At 41.8% G+C, this 19,200-nt stretch overlaps 1 protein-coding gene across 1 annotated transcript in view; it reads left to right on the top strand.

Annotated features, from left to right (window-relative positions):
* Positions 1-4,968: 4,968 nt before the first annotated feature.
* kcnj6 (potassium inwardly rectifying channel subfamily J member 6) overlaps positions 4,969-19,200 on the top strand; it is a 61,338-nt gene continuing 47,106 nt past the window's right edge. Inside the window, exon 1 of the mRNA XM_066650740.1 lies at positions 4,969-5,107. The gene's annotated coding sequence lies outside the window, so the exon portion shown is untranslated. The remainder of the gene's footprint in view (positions 5,108-19,200) is intronic.

Here is a 19,200-nt window from a genome sequence, read left to right as displayed (position 1 = left end):
AAAAATGACAGAATGGACAATGATCACAGGAAGACAACATTTTTATGCTCAGAAAAAAAAATGTCAACACATATCTTGGATACATTCAGTTCTAGAAAAAGAACAAAACATTAATTTCACTGTTTCATGGAACTTCTTTAGATATCAGTAACTCAGTCTAAACCGTTTATAAATGATGTCCACAAAGTTTTGGCATTAGTGTAGAAATACCACTCTGAGGTCTTATTTCAGGGTTTGTTGAGTCACAGAAAAAAAATAAAACGATCTTTTATCTATTTTGTTGTTGCAATGTCAAAGCCAGAGACAAACTCAGTGAAGTTTTGTTGTCATGGCAATTTATAAAAATTGAACAGGGCCAAGTATAATAAAGTCACATTTTAGCTGTGTAAAGAAACACATTTAATGTGCCAGATACCCTCAACTATACACATGTTAGAATTGAACTTAGTGACCACAGCACACATCTCTATTGTCTTTCAGACCATTTGACATGATTTCAGGTGCAGCGAGCAATAGGTATTCAGGTTGTATTTTTTGATGCAGTGACAGTTGATTCAATTAAATAACAATGATTTTCCAAAGTACTAAATTGAGTCACATTTATTAAGTCAGGGTCATGTTAAGTTTATTATAAAATTGTCAATCGTTCCTCAATAGAAGCATAGATTAATGCATAGTATCTTACAGTCTTATTATCAGATTCACAATCACATTACAATTGTGCTCTCATTCATTATTGATTTTTTAAAAAAGAAATGCACCATCAAAAAGGATATGCATCCTTTATTTCTTAATGGCAGCACACACACACACACACACACTGATCATATTCTGCTTTGACTACATGACTTTAAGATCTGAAGTGCTGATTTTCCAGTCCTGCAGAATGAATAATGCATAAATGCCTTCTATATGATTCAAGGTTTTGCATTATATATGTCATAAATTCTCCACTTGTAAATGTGTAAGGGTCTGGATTTTACACTCACTGTGCACTTTGTGTTTCAACTCAATGTCCTTACCTCATATGTCAGTATATTTGTATTATATTGCCCCTCATTTGTCACTGATCAGTTTCTGATCACAGGGCCATAGTACTACAGTTGAGTATTTGGATGGCAGACCACTCTCAATACAAGAATAGATGTGTGTATTGTATTTATATACATCAGTGTCACTACTAATATTGTTTACCACCTAAAAATATTCATCCAGCAGCAGCTCAGTGGCTAGAAATTGACCGTTGATGAAAGCTTACAGAAGAAGTTGGCTATTGAGTCGCAGTTCCCGTTAAAGGTCTTTGACTACCTTTGAGCCTTAGGAGTCTTTAAACCACAAGGCCCCACACTGGGAACAGTAAATGAAATAAAGGCCCCACAGTCCATATCCTGCCAACTTACTTAATATAAATAGAAGTCACCTAATATTATATGTGCAGAAATATGCAGGAAATGATATGTGGGGTATGATGGGAAATGACGGGTATTGGGAATTAACTGTGAATGTTTTTGTTTGTCTACATTGTGTACATTTATGTGCATTTTTTCAAATGTTGGCCAAAGCAAAAGTTTAGATGTGAAACACCTTTTAGGACTCACTCACACACATATTTGTGTTTGGGAACTTGGGAAAATGCTCCACAAGGGGGCCCTATTGAGTGCTTCACGTCAAAGACTTGTGTTCTTTACTAATTATGATTTAGTAATTTTTATTGTTATTTTTGTTTCAATATCAGAGTGAGAGCCTTTTGTGACATTTGTAAAACAAGACCCAATCTGTTAGGTGTTATTTGTAAAAAAATAAAATGGAACTGGCTGAATTTCAGCTTCACTATCCATCATTTAACATGAAGTAATATGGGAGGAGCAATGCCTGATTAATTGCCTAAAGCAGTAGGGATTGTTGTTGGAAGCAAAAGGACACATTCTTGATTTTAACCAAAAGACACTTTTCATAAAGTTCTGAGGATGTTTCCTCATCATTTGTTGCTCTCCAGTCTGTTTGCTTGGTCAAAAGTAAGTGGGTAAAAAAACAAAGTGTCTCGTGCCGGTATGCTAGGCTTCATTGCTCATCTCATGGCAGAAATACTGCATTTTGGAGGAAAAACAAAGACAACAAAGAGACTTACAAACATTGAAAAGCATGAACCATGATGAGGACATTCAAGCATATAGTCACACCTAAAAGGCGCCGAGCTTCTGAACATAAACAAAACAGAGAACAGTGTTTCTCCACAACTGTAGATGTTCCATTTAAGGTGTATTTGGGTGGCTTTTCTTGCAGTTTGTGGGGGGTCTCAGCTGATTAACAGATGAACTAAATGTCATAAAACACACAGTAGTACACACAAATCATGTTCGAAAATGGACTTGGCATCATCAATATGAAGCTTACCCTCTCCTCTCTGCAAAATGGACAAATTGTATAGTTCACACCTAGCTTACTACATTTCTGTTTTTCTGGACTTTCAGTGGACTGCATGGAACAAGTTTGTAAAGCTATATTCTCGCTCAACTTTCCACATAGGATGCCATACTGTATTGAATAGAGAGCGTGCCAACAGATGGAACGTCCGTATGGGAGGTGTTGCATGTCACACACCGTGCGCGCACCCACATCATGTAATGCATTTAGACCAATTACTTTCTTACAGTGTGAGCTGATGATTCAGGACCAAGTGTGCACTTTGAATTGCCATCCAAGGATCCAAATGCTGAGGGGAGTGCATGTGAACATATGCTTTTATTTGGATTTAGTGCATAGACAGAAGTGGCAAAAGATTTACCAGCCATGTTTTAAACAAGTTTCCCTGTCAGCTGTGTGTGTGTGTGTGTGTGTGTGTGTGTGTGTGTGCATTATCTGGCCTCCCCTCCGTTCTCTGATCACACACTTCAACACACCTCCCAGAGAGTGGCACAGCAGAGGTCATACACTGTCTCCCTCTGATCTCTGTCTGTCTCTCTCTCTCTCTCTCTCTCTCTCTCTCTCTCTCTCTCTCTCTCTCACACACACACACACACACACACACACTTTCTTCGTCATTCTCTTTCTCTTGCTAGCTCTCTATTTCTACTTATGCATGTGCATTAATTCAGCTACTTTGCATGTGTGTGTGTGTGTGTGTGTGTGTGTGTTGATCTAAGCTACTTTTCATGCAGGATTTTTTTTTATCCCTTAAAGGCTTACTCCACACAGCTGGAGTGTGTAGAGCCCACATCTCTCTCTCTCTCTCTCTCTCTCTCTCTCTTCAGACACTCTTCAACCTTCAACATTCAGAAACATACACTCACACACTTTCTTCAATCCTCAAACACTGACTGCAGACAAAAATGTATACACACACATTCCAGACTTTAAACACACACACAAACACAGAGCCGGACTAGACCTGCTGTCCCAGGCATTGTGAGTGACAGTGTGTGTGTGTGTGTGTGTGTGTGTGTGTGTGTGTGTGTGTGTGTGTGTGTGTGTGTGTGTGTGTGTGTGTGTGTGTTTTAAATGGCCTGGTTTTAAATTACTGAAACATTAAACATTATACAGCTTCACTGAAACAGCAGCATTGGGTCAGCCACCTCACACAAACACACACACAAAAACAGCATCGCTCACTTCATTTCACTGCAAACAGACAATCTGGACAATCAATAACTCAGTCACACACAAACACACACACAATGCCAGGCTTTCTATAACCGAGACTGAACGACAGATGTTCATCTGTTGCAACAGCGCATTGTTCCCACAGGAGAGCCCACTGGAGATTCACCCTTTCCTCCCTCTCTCTCTCTCTCTCTCTCTCTCTCTCTCTCTCTCTCTCTCTCTCTCTCTCTCTCTCACTATCTCCCTGCCACTGTTACCCCACCCCCCTCTCTCCTTCTCTTTTTCACTGCTTCTCTCTTCTCTCTATCACTCCTACTACCTCACAGTCTCTCCTTCTCAATCCCACCATCTCTGTACATTACACTTCAGGCTATTCTTTTTCTTCTGCCTCCTTCTCTTTCTCTAGCTCTCTCTATCTCTCTCTCTCTCTCTCTCTCTCTCTCTCTCTCTCTCACACACACACACACATCATCATCATCATCGTTCTTTTACTTCCTCCCTTCAATTTTCTCGTCATTCCTTATTTCTCTACCCTTCTTTCTGTTTCATTTCTTCCTCTACATCTTTCCTTAGTTTTGTCTCTCGCTCCCCCTTCTCACTCCCTCACTTTTACTCACTTAATAATTTGCACCTCTCTCTCTCTTGCTTCCTTTCCTTCTCTCGTATTTTCTCCCCTCCAATCTCTCTTACTTCTTTACTTTATTTCTCTTGTGCCTTTATTTCCCTCTACTTCTCTCTCTCTTTCTCTCTCTCTCTCTCTGTGTAACTGTGTATAACACATTGTTTAGCTCATTGGACAGATCATCAGAACCTGTGACATCAATGTAATAACACCATGTTGAACATATTTTCTCTGTTTTTCTCTCTCTCTCTCACTCTCTCTCTCTCTCACTCACTCTGTTTTCTCTTTTCTCTATTGCTCTCCTTTTTGCTCTTCTATCTATATATCTATATTTTAAGCATTCTTCTCCCATTCTTTTTCCCATTTTGCTCCAAGTCACTCACTTTTTCTCTTCCTTGTCCTCTCTCTCTAACTCTTTCCCTCTCTTCCTTTTCTCTCACTCACTCTCACAATCTCCTTTCCTTCTCCTCCTCTTCCTACTGCTTTTCTTCTCTTCTCACCCTCGTTGTTCTCCCCTTCTCTCTCGCTCTCTCACCCCCCCCCCCCCCCCACTCTCTCATCGTCCTCCTCTCCAGTCCTCCCTCATGCTTTCTCTCCAGCTCTCTTCAGTGTCTGTCTCTCACTCCCCCCCTCTCACTCACCACCACCCCCTCTCTCTCTGTTCCGCTCTCTCTCTCTCTCTCTCTCTCTCTCTCTCTCTCCTTCTCTCAGCAGTAGCAGCAGTAGAGATGATGATGAGGGGCTGAGGGAGCGCGCGGGCCTGTGCTGCTGCTGTTGCGCGGTTCGAGATGATGTTGAGGCGCGCGGGGACTGATGCAGAGCCTGAGGAGAGAGCGCGGGACGACGGCCTGAAGCATGCGTGAGCGCCGCCTTTCCTAAAACCAGGTAACGTTGAAACGCCGTCTGCACGCGCTTATGTCGAGGCGCTCTCTTCGCGCGCGTTCGAGGATTAACGGGACGTGGACTGGAAGGGGCTTTTTTTTTTTGTAAAGTGTGTGTGTGGGGGGGGTGTTACATAAGACTGCCGTGGCTCACTGTTACAGCAAGCGGCAAAGGAAGAAATAAACAGAGCCGCCGAGTCTGAGCGGCTGAAGTCGTCATTGTCTGGAAGTGGAGCAACAGTGGAAGCTTCTGGAGTTTTGGGCAATAGAAGCGCACAGAGAAGGGAGAAAGAGCGCTCCGTATATGGCCATGGTTAGATGATGATGATGATGGTGGTGGTGGTGGTGGTGATGGTGATGATCCGTCACTAGTTGTCCACCTCCTTTATGTAAAACTAGTGTTTACAGTGAACTACTCGTGAGTCGTATTATTTCCACCTCGTTTGATTGTGCGTAACTATGGGGGGAAATGAGGTTGGCTGTGCGTTTGAGTGGTCGCGAGCCGGTGCTGAATGGTTTTTACCGTGGCCCTGCAGTAACTCACTCACAGCCAATGATATAAAGCAGCCTGGGGCTCTCTCCACGTTTGCGCTTCAGCACCGCAGTCAGCGCCACTGCCTTCAGGACGCTTCGGCTCGGGCTTTTGTCAAGCGTTGGCCGGTTTAAGGCTTCGACTTCACTGCTCTAGCCATGATGAGCTCCTTCCGTCTCCATGGCGACCGGGCAATTGCTCATTGAAAAGCGTGGAGGGAGAGAGAGAGAGAGAGAGAGAGAGACCCTCGGTGTCAGGACAACGCACAAGCGCTCTGGGTCACACGCCTGGGGGCTAGAAACCATGAGGCAGAGAAGTGGAGGGGGCGGGAATTACCAATAAGGGGGTGGGGGATGAAGGATGTAGTTACAGCTCCCCAAAAACGCTCAGCTTCTCTACATCATTTCAGACGTGGAGCTCTGCACTTCCCTCTGCCTCCTCCTCCTCCTCCTCCTCTTCTGGAGAACTGGCGTTGATCTAAAGCAAAGCACGAATCACGTCATATAGAAGAAGGGCCCAAGAGAAGCCTATGGTCAGTCCTCATTCCAGTAACTTCCGCTGAAACTTCTCTGAACTGCCACAAGCGCCTGGAGCCCGTGGCAGTTCAGGATGGTTCAGTATGGGATGAGGTTGCAAAGCATTTTGCTTTAACGTGCCTTTATAAATGTAGCCTAAAATCAAATTGGAGAATACAATTACTCGATTAATCTAAATGTACGTAGCCGTTCACTTAACGTTCGTCGTAGACACGATGGGGAAATGAAAAGACAAAATTGGAGAGGAAAATAAATTAAATTGAAAGTTTTAGAAGCTACATTTACGTTTCACCGCGAATGGACCGCTGTATTTATATTTAAAATCTTTAGATTACAGTAACAACAACGACGATGAAGATAATAATAATAATAATAATAATAATAATAATAATAATAATAATAATAATAATACAACAATATGTAAAGATATTTTTATCAGGTAATCACTGGTCATTTACGGTCGGTTTCCCAGAGAGGGATTTAGTCTGGGTTTAGACTGAATTTACCTTTCGGTGAAGAAACTCTGTTCAGAAAGCTGTGCAGTCCAAAACTAGGTTTGATCCCTCACTAGGTCAGTGTGGTCTAAATCTGTTCAGTACCGCGGAGAGCGCCTGAAAACCCCTCTTATTTGCCTCTGTCCGTGACTTTGCCGGACTTATCTGACCGATGTCTGTTTTTTTTACAGAGAAGTTCTGGCCGGGTGAATCGTCCGTGTGTCATTCCCTTTTATATGAGCGTCAGCGGTTGCGTACATCACTCCGAGAAAGCGCTAGTTTGATGTATTCGTGTCACTTATTTAAGTTCTTCCATGTTCCCTGACTTTTCCCCATGGTATTAGACACTGCACAGACTGTTCTATTACTGGATTTCTTGTCAAATCTTTAGGGATTTGCAGGCAGGTCTTAATTTCGGTAAAGGCTTCCCGTGGGCATAACCTCCTTATAATTAAATGAACCAAAATATGAACCACTGCGCTTACATCTCCTGCTGTGGAGCTATAGGCTCACAATAAAACGTATATCATATATTACTGGGCTATGCTCATGTTTTATTACAGCGTGTTCTTTCTCTCTGTAATGGGCTTTTTAGAGCGTGGTGGTCTTTTGTCGAAGTCTAGTGCGGTCGGATGGAACTCCAGTACTTCCAGCAAAGCTTCACAACGATCAAAACATTCAGCAGAAAATGGTTAACAAAATCAAAATGATTAATTTTTCTCCATTATGGTGTAAGTGTTCAGGAAGCCTACAGCACATGCTCCAAAATCATCTTAGAACGGTTTCACATCTATCTAACAGGTGTGATAAGCCTTGGGAGACTTGTACCCACGGGTCATTGGGTTCACAAGACGAGAGTTGAGAGCTGGTCTTGTAAATTTTGTAGAATGTATTTTTTTCTGTGTGTGTGTATAAAAGTATACATAAATGTTATATATAACATATATAAATGTTTCTGGCAAACAAATAATTCGAAAATAGCTGGCTAGGTCTAAATGAGACATGTCCAAAAATGTCAGCTTTTCTCTACAGTTTGCTAAACTTTTGGCAGCTTCTAAAGGATTAGTTTGGTGTTAAAAGTGGGTTGAACATTAGTCGCGGCTAAAATAGGCTAGATAGTGCACTGGGGTTAGAGTTTTTTTCAGGTTAGCTGTGTATAGCTACTTCACACTGGTCTGTGTTTGTGCCATTGTGCGCGCTTTGGCGGGCTGAGCTGTGCGTTGCCATGGCGACGCCGGCTGCCTGGCTATCGCGCGCCCAGCGGAGAAGAGAATATTCCGGAGACATGATGGAGTATAAAACCCAGCCGGAGTTCACTGGAGGTGACCGAGCCCTGCTCCCGCTCGCTGCCGTTGGCCTTTACCTCCGTTTCGCACGGATTTCGTGACGTGCAGCTTTTATATGAAAGGAGCTAGACGTGTGGGAATGTGAAGCTGTTAGCTGAAACAGATTTATTTTCTACACTGAGCTTTACAGAAAGCCCGATATAAATCTACACTACATCCATTTTCAAGCCTCTCAGTTCAACCCTGGTTAAAGTAGCCCAGCCATTTTTCTTGGATAGATGCAGACACACAGCAAATGTAACATCAACTACGCTGCTGCTAGCTCGTGTTGACACTGAAAACAGACTGTGCTGTGTGTATGTAGTGGCTCAGAGTAGCACACGCAGCTCAAACACACACACACACACACACACTGCCCATAAAAACAGATTCCATCCCTCCATGCTGCTGAACTCTGGGGCGCACATCTTGGTCTTCACAGAATAGCACAGAGAGACAGAGAATTATTTAATATTCTGCTTAAAGGAAACATAGTAAACAAACAGCATTTTCTTTGCTATTTGTTGCCTCTGTCTGAACAAAAACATATCTCCAATGCAAATATAAGAAAAACACATCCAAAAAAAAAAAGAAAAAAAACAAACAAACAGCAATATATCACATAACAAGCGTCATTTTCACAAGCATATTTCTTCACTAATGACTGACATCTAAATTTTTGTTGATGTTATCTAACATTCTGTGGGATAAATAGAGCCTATTCTGCCTATAGCTAGCTCACAGGCTTTGCTAATATTCACAATCTAATTTTTTAGCTTAAATCTGTACTGAAGGAATCAACACTTCACTGTGGAACACACTTGAATAAAACGTATGCTTCGTTGATTAAATCCACCTTCTGGCCCTTGATTACACACATAACCTCATCTATTTTTACATATTACATATTTAAGAAGTTATTTCCCAGAGCAAATTCCCCCAATGCTTTAAAAGTGGTTTGGATGTAATTAAACTTTTGCCTTCATTCAGTATGTATATATCTATGTATATATGAAATTAGTTCCTTTCTACCATTCTGCCTGTGACCTGTAGCTCAAAAACCTAGACCTGCATGCTGACAGGTTTAAGTCTGTGATGTATGAAACTCTGGCTGTCTGAATCTGACTTTTAAAGGCTGCCTTTGGAATACAGTCCAAAGCAGAAATGTACAGCCATGGCACTGACTGCTTATTTTTTGCATGATGCACCATCTAGCAAATAATGTATGGCTTCTCTGTACTGTGCTCTACAGGAAGCTTTGTCAAGCTTGTCACACACAGTAGAAAATCAGCCACAAATCTTACCCCACCCTCTACTAAGAAAGCCAATGCAAGTAGCAGTCATTAGCATTCAAATACACAGTTGTCATTCAGTGAGTAGGAGGAAATATGAAATATGACAAAATACAGACAGTCTAATTGTGGGTATTCATATATATGTTTACACTCACATTCAAAAAAATACATTGAATTTATTTATTTATTTATTTATTTACATCAAAGTGTTGCAACTTATTAAATCCTCCGCATGTACTAATTGTCATAATTTAATGTCTGGGTGTAGATTATTTAATTTCGTGCATGCTTTTTATGTTAAAAATTAATAAATAAACTAATTCAAAGTGTCATTTTTTGACTGCAGTGACTAAACGAGCGAACATCACACACTCCCAAAATAATCAAAGAATCAGAGCCCCTAAAATTATTATCCCTAGGAAGTGTCTGGCTATCAAACATCAGCTCGTTTTAACATGCAGCCAATCAGAGAAGAGCCATACCAAATGAGCCAATCAGAGACGAGTCCTCCCCTACTCAATAAGAGAAGAGTACTCCAAAGACGCCATTCATAGCTACCTAAAACCTACCCATAGAGCGCTCACAAGTCAGCCAATCAGAGCCCCATCTCACAAATACACCAATAAGAGGACAGTCCCCAGAGGTTGGCAATCAGAACAGCCGATATCTCACCACCTTTCGGAAAGCGGCCAATCAGAAGTGACCCCGCCTCCCCATTTCAGCCAATCAGAGCCTGTCTAATTGTGTGATGTGTGGCGTTCTCCGGTGTGTTACAGCAGCGCGGTTTTCCCGTGTCTCCAGTTAGTTTGTGCTGAGTCAGGCAGATGCGGCCAGGCGAGTCCGAACAGCTCTGTCTTCTGCTGTTTTTCACACACTGATGGATGAAGCCAGGAGAAGGAGGAGAGCTTTTAGCGAGTGATGCTTCACATGCAGCTTCTGGTGCTGAATAAGTGCAGGGTGTTTTTCTCTCTCAGACCGGCTCCTGAAGTGAGGTGTTATGATACACATACTTTCAGGTTTGATATGCAATTAAGATTCAGCTTAATTTGGGCCCAAAATATACAACAGCTATGATTTTGAAGACACTGTTGAACAAAGCCCAGTTTGAGTATGAGTTAATGAACTTTTATAGGATGAACCCAAAGGCTTAGTTTTGATAGACCTCTCAGTTTGGCAGCATGATCATATAAGGAACTCAGGGTCTATTGCTAAGTTCTCTTTAGAGTTTCCGACTTATGACTTGTAATGTGTAATTATGATATTTATACAATTGCTTTAGGTTAGGCAACAAAATATGTTGCAGTCTGATACATGATTGGCTGGAGATGAAATGGCTCTGTTTTGTTACCTACACATTTATTGAAAATCAGAGAATACCACAAGTAAATAAGACTGTAGTTGCATTCATTTACACTCACTTAATTGCAATATTTCTGACCAGCTTTAAAGCAACACTAGGTAATATATATTTTAAATTTTTGGTCTTGGTTAACCCTGTACCCTGTCACGGAGTGTTATTCATTTTTACAGCACTTTCCTGAAATCAAGGGGGAGGTGGGCAGAGGGTGTGGTTTCCTACCCTCCTCTAAAAGTTACATAGTGCAGCTTCTGCAGTGCCGAGCCTGAAGTAGCAATGTAAGAGGCTCTGTTTTCTCTATTACAATGATTTTGAAGCTTTAATTTTAATGTAAAATGTCTACCCAGTCATGAATGAACGACACTCTCTCCATCACCTCTGTATTTGTGGAGATTTAAGTTGTTTACTTACTGTTCAGGTCAGTTCAATGAACAGGTTGTTTGTAATATGATTCTAGCATTATTTATTGCAACACAGAGGGTCTGTCTATTGACTGAAAAGTGCACACACACGAAAATATATCTGCTACGAAACAAGAGTGTACAGGATTAAGAAAATGGTATTACATTTTCCAGTAATGAAAAACTGCTTGGACCCAGATTTCTTTTTTTTTTTTTGTGTATTACTCTCAATAGATGATGCACCCCTCTTAAAATCTGTTAAGGTGGTTTAAATGAAAGATATTAAACTATTCAATTTTAACACAGTATTTTCCTTATGTATTATTTTGATACTGCATTGAAAATTCTTATTGAATGTTCTTAAGTCTTACTGCACAGGCCAGTGCTCCTGTTTGTTCTCAGCTGGGGAGGGGATTATGTGGTACCTGTTGGACGTGAGGGACAGGTGCACTTAGGTGTGTGTGCATGTGTATGTGTGTTGTCAGCCTGCTGGGTGCTGAAGGAGGATCCTGTATGTTTACAGAGGGATTAGAAGTAGTGTTCAGTGTTCACCAGAGATGAATTGCACACACAACCACAAATTTGCACACACACCCTGGTGAGCAGTCCTATTAGATTCTGTAAGCCCTCCTCTGAGATTTGAGTGTCTCTGTGTGTGTGTCATGTGTGGCTGGGTTTCTAATTGACTGCCTCTTTAAGCTTTTCTCTGTGTGTGTGTGTGTGTGTGTGTGTGTGTGTGTTCCTATTAGATTGCCAATTTAAGCCCCCCTCTGTGTGTGTGTGTGTGTTTGTGTTCCTATTAGAAAGCCTTGCTAAATGCACCGAGAATGGTGTCAGTGCATGGTTTGACAGGCCAAAGTTCAGTGTCTCAGTGCAAGGAAAAAAGAAAAAAAACAGTCCTCCCCTCTGCAAGATCCCTTTTCTTGTAGCTCCTGAACTTTGGCCTGAGGAAACAATTACTTTAAAAGTGACATTTCATTTCAGAAGATGATCCAAATTCAGGTTTTGTGACATTCATGTTGATACTTCTGTGCTCAGCAAAGCCTCTTATTTACAGTCTCTTATTTCCCCCCAGATTGCTTCTACAGAATTTTTATGTAACATCGATTGAATTTGACTGCAGTGGTTAATTCTAATGTACTTTCTTTGGCTCTAATTTATGGGGCCACTTCAGTGAGTCCTTTTCTCAATAATGCTTCATTGTATTAAATTACCCTAGTGCTGTATTGTCTTATTTATAAATATGATTATTTTGCATTTTCTACTCTAGATGGATTTGACATTTTAAATCACACCTTTAAAAATAAAATCAAGATAATTAGTGACTTAATTAGGGGCACCCAAATATTTGCACTCCACGGTAGCTTCCAAATTCCTAGTGCACTGGTTTTGTGTGCCTTCTATGGTTTGGGCCTTTCTTTTGTTAGCAGCTGGGGATGCGAGCGTAAATGCGAGTGCAGTTTCTTTTGTTGGGGGTTAACTGTTGTTGTTGTGTGCACAGCTGTCGGTGTCAGTAGGCCTACTTGAATAAATAGAGGAGATTATAATATAGATGGAAGCAGCTGATTGGGCTGGCTTGTGTGTAATGTGCAATACGACCCTGGTCATTGCCCTGCAGGAGGAGCGAGTGGTTCCGAAATTAGAACACGGCAAAATAAGAAAAATGAACTAAATGGCATACACAGATCAGCCAAAAAAATTTAAATTACCTTCTTGTTTCTGCACTCGTCTATTTTATCAGCACAAATTGCCATATAGTCGCACTTTGTGGTTCTACATTTACAGACTGTAGTCCATCTGTTGCTCTGCATGCTTTGGAAACACCCTTCCACCCTATACTTTAATGATCAGAAGCAAAAGAGGACCACCACAGTGCAGGTTTTATTTGGAGGGTGGTTCCTTCTCAGCGCTGAATTGGCACTAACGTTGGTGTATTGTGCTGATACAAGTGGATCAGACACAGCAGTTCTGCTTGTGTTTTTAAAAACGGATTAGGAACCTTATCTACAATCATTGTCCATTTTATCAGCTCCACTGACCATACAGGAGCACTTTGTTGTTGTACAGTTACAGACTCTGCAGACCTGACGTGGTGGTGCTGTGTGTTACGCTGGCTCAAGTGAGTCAGACACAGCACTGCTGCTCAGGTTTTTAAACACTGTAAAGATGCACAGTTTGTGTTTGTCGTCTTCAAGTCGGAGGACACTGGGGGCTGTTGGCTGGACATGTTTGTTTGGTGGATTTTTCTTAGTACAGCAGTGACACTGAGGTCCTTAAAAACTTCAGCTGCACTGCTCTGTCTGATCCACTCATACCAGAATAACATACACTAACACACCACTAATACGTCAGGGTCACAGCAGCGCTGAGGATGTTCTACCACTAAACTATACCTTTCTTGTGGGGTTTCTGACCATTAAAGAGCAGGGAAAAATGGGGTTAAGAAAGTATGCAGCGAAACAGATGGACTACAGTCTGAAATTGTAGAAATACAAAGTGCTCTTGTATGGTCAGAGGAGCTGAGAAAATGGACAGTGTATGTAGAAACAAGGAGGTTATTTCATGGTATAAAAACCATCACAATCCAGCAGTTGGCTATCCTGGCTGTACCACATATCTATCACTCCCCATCTGTTCATGTGACATCAGCTGTGTCTGTGTGTGTTATTGATTTAGAACAGGCGTGCAGGAACATACGCTACTTAGATCAGAGAGGAAAAGGTCCTGACTAAGGCACTTCATTATTTAATACAGATACAGCTTCCTTTATGATTGAGCCATGCTATTAATCACGTCTTCTATCTGTGAATATACACACTACAGAAGGCCTGAATTAAAGCCTATTCTAGGCAGAGGAGGGCAGAGCTGTCCAGTGCTGTTCATCAGAGGTGCTGATTAAACATAGACATTAACATTTGAGATAACTCAGACACCCACACATACACACAGCAGAGCTGATAAAAACACGTGCATTGAGATTTGATGCTGGGAAATGAAGACGGCTGGAGAGCAGAGCTTACAGAGATGTGAGGAGGGGGAGGGATTTGTGGGTTGGGAGTTGTACTGTGGGAACAGCAGCAGATTTAAAAGGTGTGAGGAAGGAAATGACTACGCATTTTGGAGGTGTGAGGGAAGGAATAGCATTGGGTATGGGGGATGTAGTTTGGGGACGGTTGTGGGTTTGGCTGCTGCACAGTGGGAATGGTTGTGCATTTTAAAATAAAGGTGCCAAAAGGGCCATCAGGGCAGAAAGACATGTTTACAAATGTATTGTTTTAATAGGGAAATAGTTTCTTAAAATGGGCGGCGCGGTGGAGCAGCAGGTAGTGTCGCAGTCACACAGCTCCAGGGACCTGGAGGTTGTGGGTTTAGGTCCTGCTCCAGGTATCTGTGAAGAGTTTGGTGTGTTCTCCTCGTGTCCGCGTGTGTTTCCTCCGGGTGCTCCATTTTTCTCACACGATCCAAAAACACACGTTGGTAGGTGGATTGGTGACTCAAAAGTATCCGTAGGTGTGAGTGAATGTGTGTGTTGCCCTGTGAAGGACTGGTGCTCCCTCCAGGGTGTGTCCCCGCTTTGCAGCCAGTGATTGCGGGTAGGCTCCGGACCCACCATGACCCTGAACTGGATAAGTGGTTACAGACAATGAATGACTGAATTTCTTAAAATGTCATTTAAAGCTTAAATTAGTAAAAATGAAAGGTTTGCATTTACCTGAAATGATAAAAGCAGGTAGTGTTGCTGTCACACAGCTCCAGAGGTCTGGGGTTGGGGGTTTGAGTCCCGCTCCGGGTGACTGTCTGTGAGGAGTTTGGTGTGTTCTTCCTGTATCTGCATTGGTTTCCTCCGGGTGCTCTGGTTTCCTCCCTCCGTCCAAAAACACACGTTGGTAGGTGGATTGACTATTCAAATGTGTCCATAGGTGTGAGTGTGTGTCACTCTGTGAAGGACTGGCGCCCCCTCCAAGGTGTGTTCCTGCCTTGCGCCCAATGATTCCAGGTAGGCTCTGGACCCACCGCGACCCTGAACTGGATAAGCGGTTACAGATAATGAATGAATGAATGAATTTTTTGTTGTGAACTTTTACATATCTTTGGTTGAAAGACATTTCCTTATGACATAATATTTTCTCATGATAATAAGACTGGCTGAAAATCAGATTGAAAGAGACAGAGATCAGACCGATGCCGAACACTTTTGTTCATTCATGTTTTTATATAAAGTGTGTATTCCATCTTGATTTCTAAATTAATTACACAATATAGTTTCAATCAAGCATAGTGAAGCTTAAAAGACATTTTGCTCACAGATTGGTCTCCAAAAGTCTCAAAATCTCTCCTGGGCTCCTGTGCTGGATCCATACATCCAAGCCAAGAGCATTTAAGGGATCGTATTCTTAAACATCTGAGTTTAGTCAGAGTGAAGGGATGGTTGTGGGTTTGGTATTTTCAGTGTGGAGGTGATTGTTTCAGTTATGAGATGCCTGTGGACGCTCTGTGGAGCGTGGAAATGACTTTGAACTTCAGAGGAACAGTGGTGGATTTGAAATTGAATGTAATAATAGTTGTGTACTTAGAAGTGGCATTTTTGAACGTGGTTACATATTCAGAAGGTGAATCTAGTTGTAGCTTGGGAAACTAGTGTAAAGATGGTTAAGGTGTCAGAAATTGCATTTTGGAAGTGGTTATTTAAAAGGTTAAAGTCATGATGGTTGTATGTTGGGAAATTGTAGTCTGGAGATGATTTGTGGTTTTAGAGTTGCATTGAGGATGTGCCTGTGGACTTTATAAGCAGAATGTAAAGACGGTAGCAGTAGGGAAACCGTTTGGTTGGAGGTTGAAATTTGCTATGGTCATGGCTATGGAATCTGAGTGTGTATATGGTTGGGGTTTGGAAGGTGAGTGTGGAAAAGTTTGCGAGTTTGGCAGATGAATGCGAGGTTGTGGGTTTAGATCATGACCGAGGAGAGGATTGTGAGATTGGGAGGTGAGTGTAGATATGATTACGTGTTTGAAGGGTGTTTCAGTGTTGAATTGGTTTTGGGTTTGAAAATTGCAGTTTGGAGATGGTTATGGGTTTGGAAATTGCTGCATGAATATCATTGTGGGGTGGAAATTAAATATATGTGGGTTTGAAAATGGCAGTGTTGGAGGTGGTTGTAGGTCTAGAAGTTGAGTGTGATAGTAGTGGTAGGTTTGGAAGTTGTGGAGTGTGGAGATGGTTAAAATTTGAAGTGTGTTGTGGGTTTGGAAGTTGCTGTATGCCCGGAGGTTTGGGTATAAAACAATGGATTTTTTTTTTCTGTGTGTGTGGAAGCTGTGTGGGCAGACTGCAGGAACACATACAGTTTAACTAGTCTGTTCAAGGTGCTGCCACTTTTCCAGTGCCCATCATTAAGGCAGCCAAAATAATGGTCCTCAGTAGGATATCAACCCCCCAGAGAAAGAGTCAGAGCCTATTACTTACAGTTACACTGCTAAAGCCTGGCTCATTTTAGCTTCTTAAAACCTTTAACCCACTGAAGCCTATAGTTAGAAATATTGCTATCAAACTCAGCTATAATTACATTATTAATTTTACAAATTAAATATATGCAGGAGTGCCATGGGGGCACAAAAGGTAGTGTTGCAGTTACACAGCTCCAGGGTCCTGGGGTTGTGGGTTCAAGCCCTGCTCCAGGTGACTGTCTGTGAGGGGTTTGGTGTGTTCTCCCTGTGTCTGTTGGTGGGTTGGCTACTGAAAATATCTGTGAGTGAATGTCTGTGTCATCCTGGACCAAAGGACTGGCACTCCCTCCAGGGTGTGTTCCTGCCTTGCGCCCAGTGATTCTACATAGGCTCCAGACCCAATGCAGCCCTGAACAGAATAAGCTGTTAAAGAAAATGAATGAAAAAATAAAGAACTTAGGTAAGGAATTGGATTTTGATTTAGTTTAAATTGTGTAATGAGCTGTTTTTTACATGTCAATAAATGTGGAAAAAATATAAAGATGTTTTCACCTTTGGCTTACAAAAAACAACTATTTATATATATATACATACATGTGGTATTTTGATCTTGAAATAAATAAAAATCAATAAAATATAAATTAATATAATAGATAACATTAAGAGAAAGATAATATAAAAAAAAATAAAAGGCAAAGCATACTTCAGTAATCAGACAACAGAAAACATATCTAAAACAGTAACTCAGCAGGAAAAAGACTACCATTCATAACTCACACAATGTAAGGAACTGTTGGTATGTGCGATCCCGGATCTCGGGTCCTGGGTTTTAGAGCCCACCTTGGATGAGTGTTTGTGAAGAGGAGAGGTGTGTTCTCCCCCTGTCTGTGTGGGTTTCCTCTGGGTGCTCCAGTTTCCTCCCACAGTCAAAAAACTCATGCTGGTAGGTGGGCTGGCTGTGTGAAATTACCCACTGGTGTGAGTGTGTGAGTGATTGGATGTGTAATGTCCTCTCCAGGGTGCATTCATTCCTTGTGCCCAATGATTCTGGGTAGGCTCCAGACCTATCACGACCCTGATCAGGATGAAGGAATGGATGAAAACATTTTCTGACACTGCTTTATGTATGTGTTTGTGTGTATTTTTTTTTTTGTGTGTGTGTGAGTGTGTGTGTGTATAAAGCAACTTACAAATGTTTGTAAAAGCAGTTCAACGAGGCTCCACCAAGTACTCTTATTGGTGATACATGCTGTGGTTACCCAAGAAGGGAAGAGAACCCTGGGCACATACAAGGCAATTGTGTTAACCTTCATATAAATAACAGGTGTCATTATATGCATGTTAACATTTTGCTTTTTTCAGTATGAAAGTGGTGCGATGATACGTGCTATAAATCAAATACAATTGTATTGTTTTTCAATACTCAGGAAACCACCAGACCACCACAGAGCGGGTATGATTGGGATGGTGGGTCATTCTCAACTCTGCAGTGGTGCATAAGAGTGTGTTGTGCTGGATTAGACACAGCAGTGCTTTTGGAGATGGTAAACTCTGTTTCCACTAATTCCACTCACTGTCCACTCGATCAGACCACACGATATTTTAGTCTTTGACGACGTGTCAGATTGAGCACTATGAATTCGTGCCGTGTCTTGGTCAGGAGACTGGCAACACTACACGTGGACCATTCTTCGTTCGTGTCATTGCTGTCATTTTACCGTGGGGCTTTCAAGACACCACATTGCTGATCTTTGATTATGTCACACACAACTTGTTGTTGTACATGCCTGGATCAGACTCCGCAAATTTAGCCCGATTTTTTGCACGACAAATTTCCAGTGTCTGAACCAAATTTGAGCGTCGGGGCAAGTAACGCTCATGTAGTGTGGCATAATCAAGATCAGCGATGTGGCATCTGTGACAACCCCCACAACACCACGATGAAAAGTCTTGCATGTTAGAATTTTTTGGATCATTTCACCTAGTCTGACCATTTCTAAAACATGTTCCTCGATGATGACCAATAGAGAGCTGTGTGGCATGCATATGTAAACACAGAGAAGAGAAAGCTTCTCTACTGCAGCTGTCATTGGGAAAATCGAAACTGAGGAAATGCTCTTGACATATTCTCTCCTCCTCAAAACACACAGGAACAGGTCCACAGTTGTGTTTACTTATTCTTCTTTTTGAAAACAATACCTAAACCAGCACCCACAGCACTTCTGTAACCATGATCGACAGTTTCTTGACCTGCCTCCTCAAGAAACTCATACAATGACGCAAACGAAGAATGGTCTGTGTCAAATATGTAGTGTTGCCAGTCTCCCGATCAAGACACAGCACAAATTTATAGCGCTAATCCGACATAGTGAACGTTGTGAACGACAAAAATATTGTGTGGTCTGATCCAGGCATTAGTGTTAGTTTTCCTCTAGTCCTTCATTATTGGTCATATGACGCTGCCCACAGGATGCATTTGCCTGGACATTTATGTTTCGTAGACTATTCTCAGTGCAGCAGTTACCCTGTGCCTGATCCGCTCATACCAGCACAACACACCACCACAACGTCAGAGTCACTGCAGCGCTGAGAATTATCCACCACTAAATCATACCTGCTCTGAGGTGTGCATGCATTTATGTTGAACAGTTAGAGAAACATTGACCTCAGCAAGTGGCTTCTTCATGGAGGAAAGGGTAAATTAAAGAATAC

This window comes from Hoplias malabaricus, chromosome 18 (genome assembly GCF_029633855.1).
Source record: "Hoplias malabaricus isolate fHopMal1 chromosome 18, fHopMal1.hap1, whole genome shotgun sequence".
NCBI lineage: Eukaryota > Metazoa > Chordata > Actinopteri > Characiformes > Erythrinidae > Hoplias > Hoplias malabaricus.
This window is presented reverse-complemented; position numbering and strand designations above follow the sequence as displayed.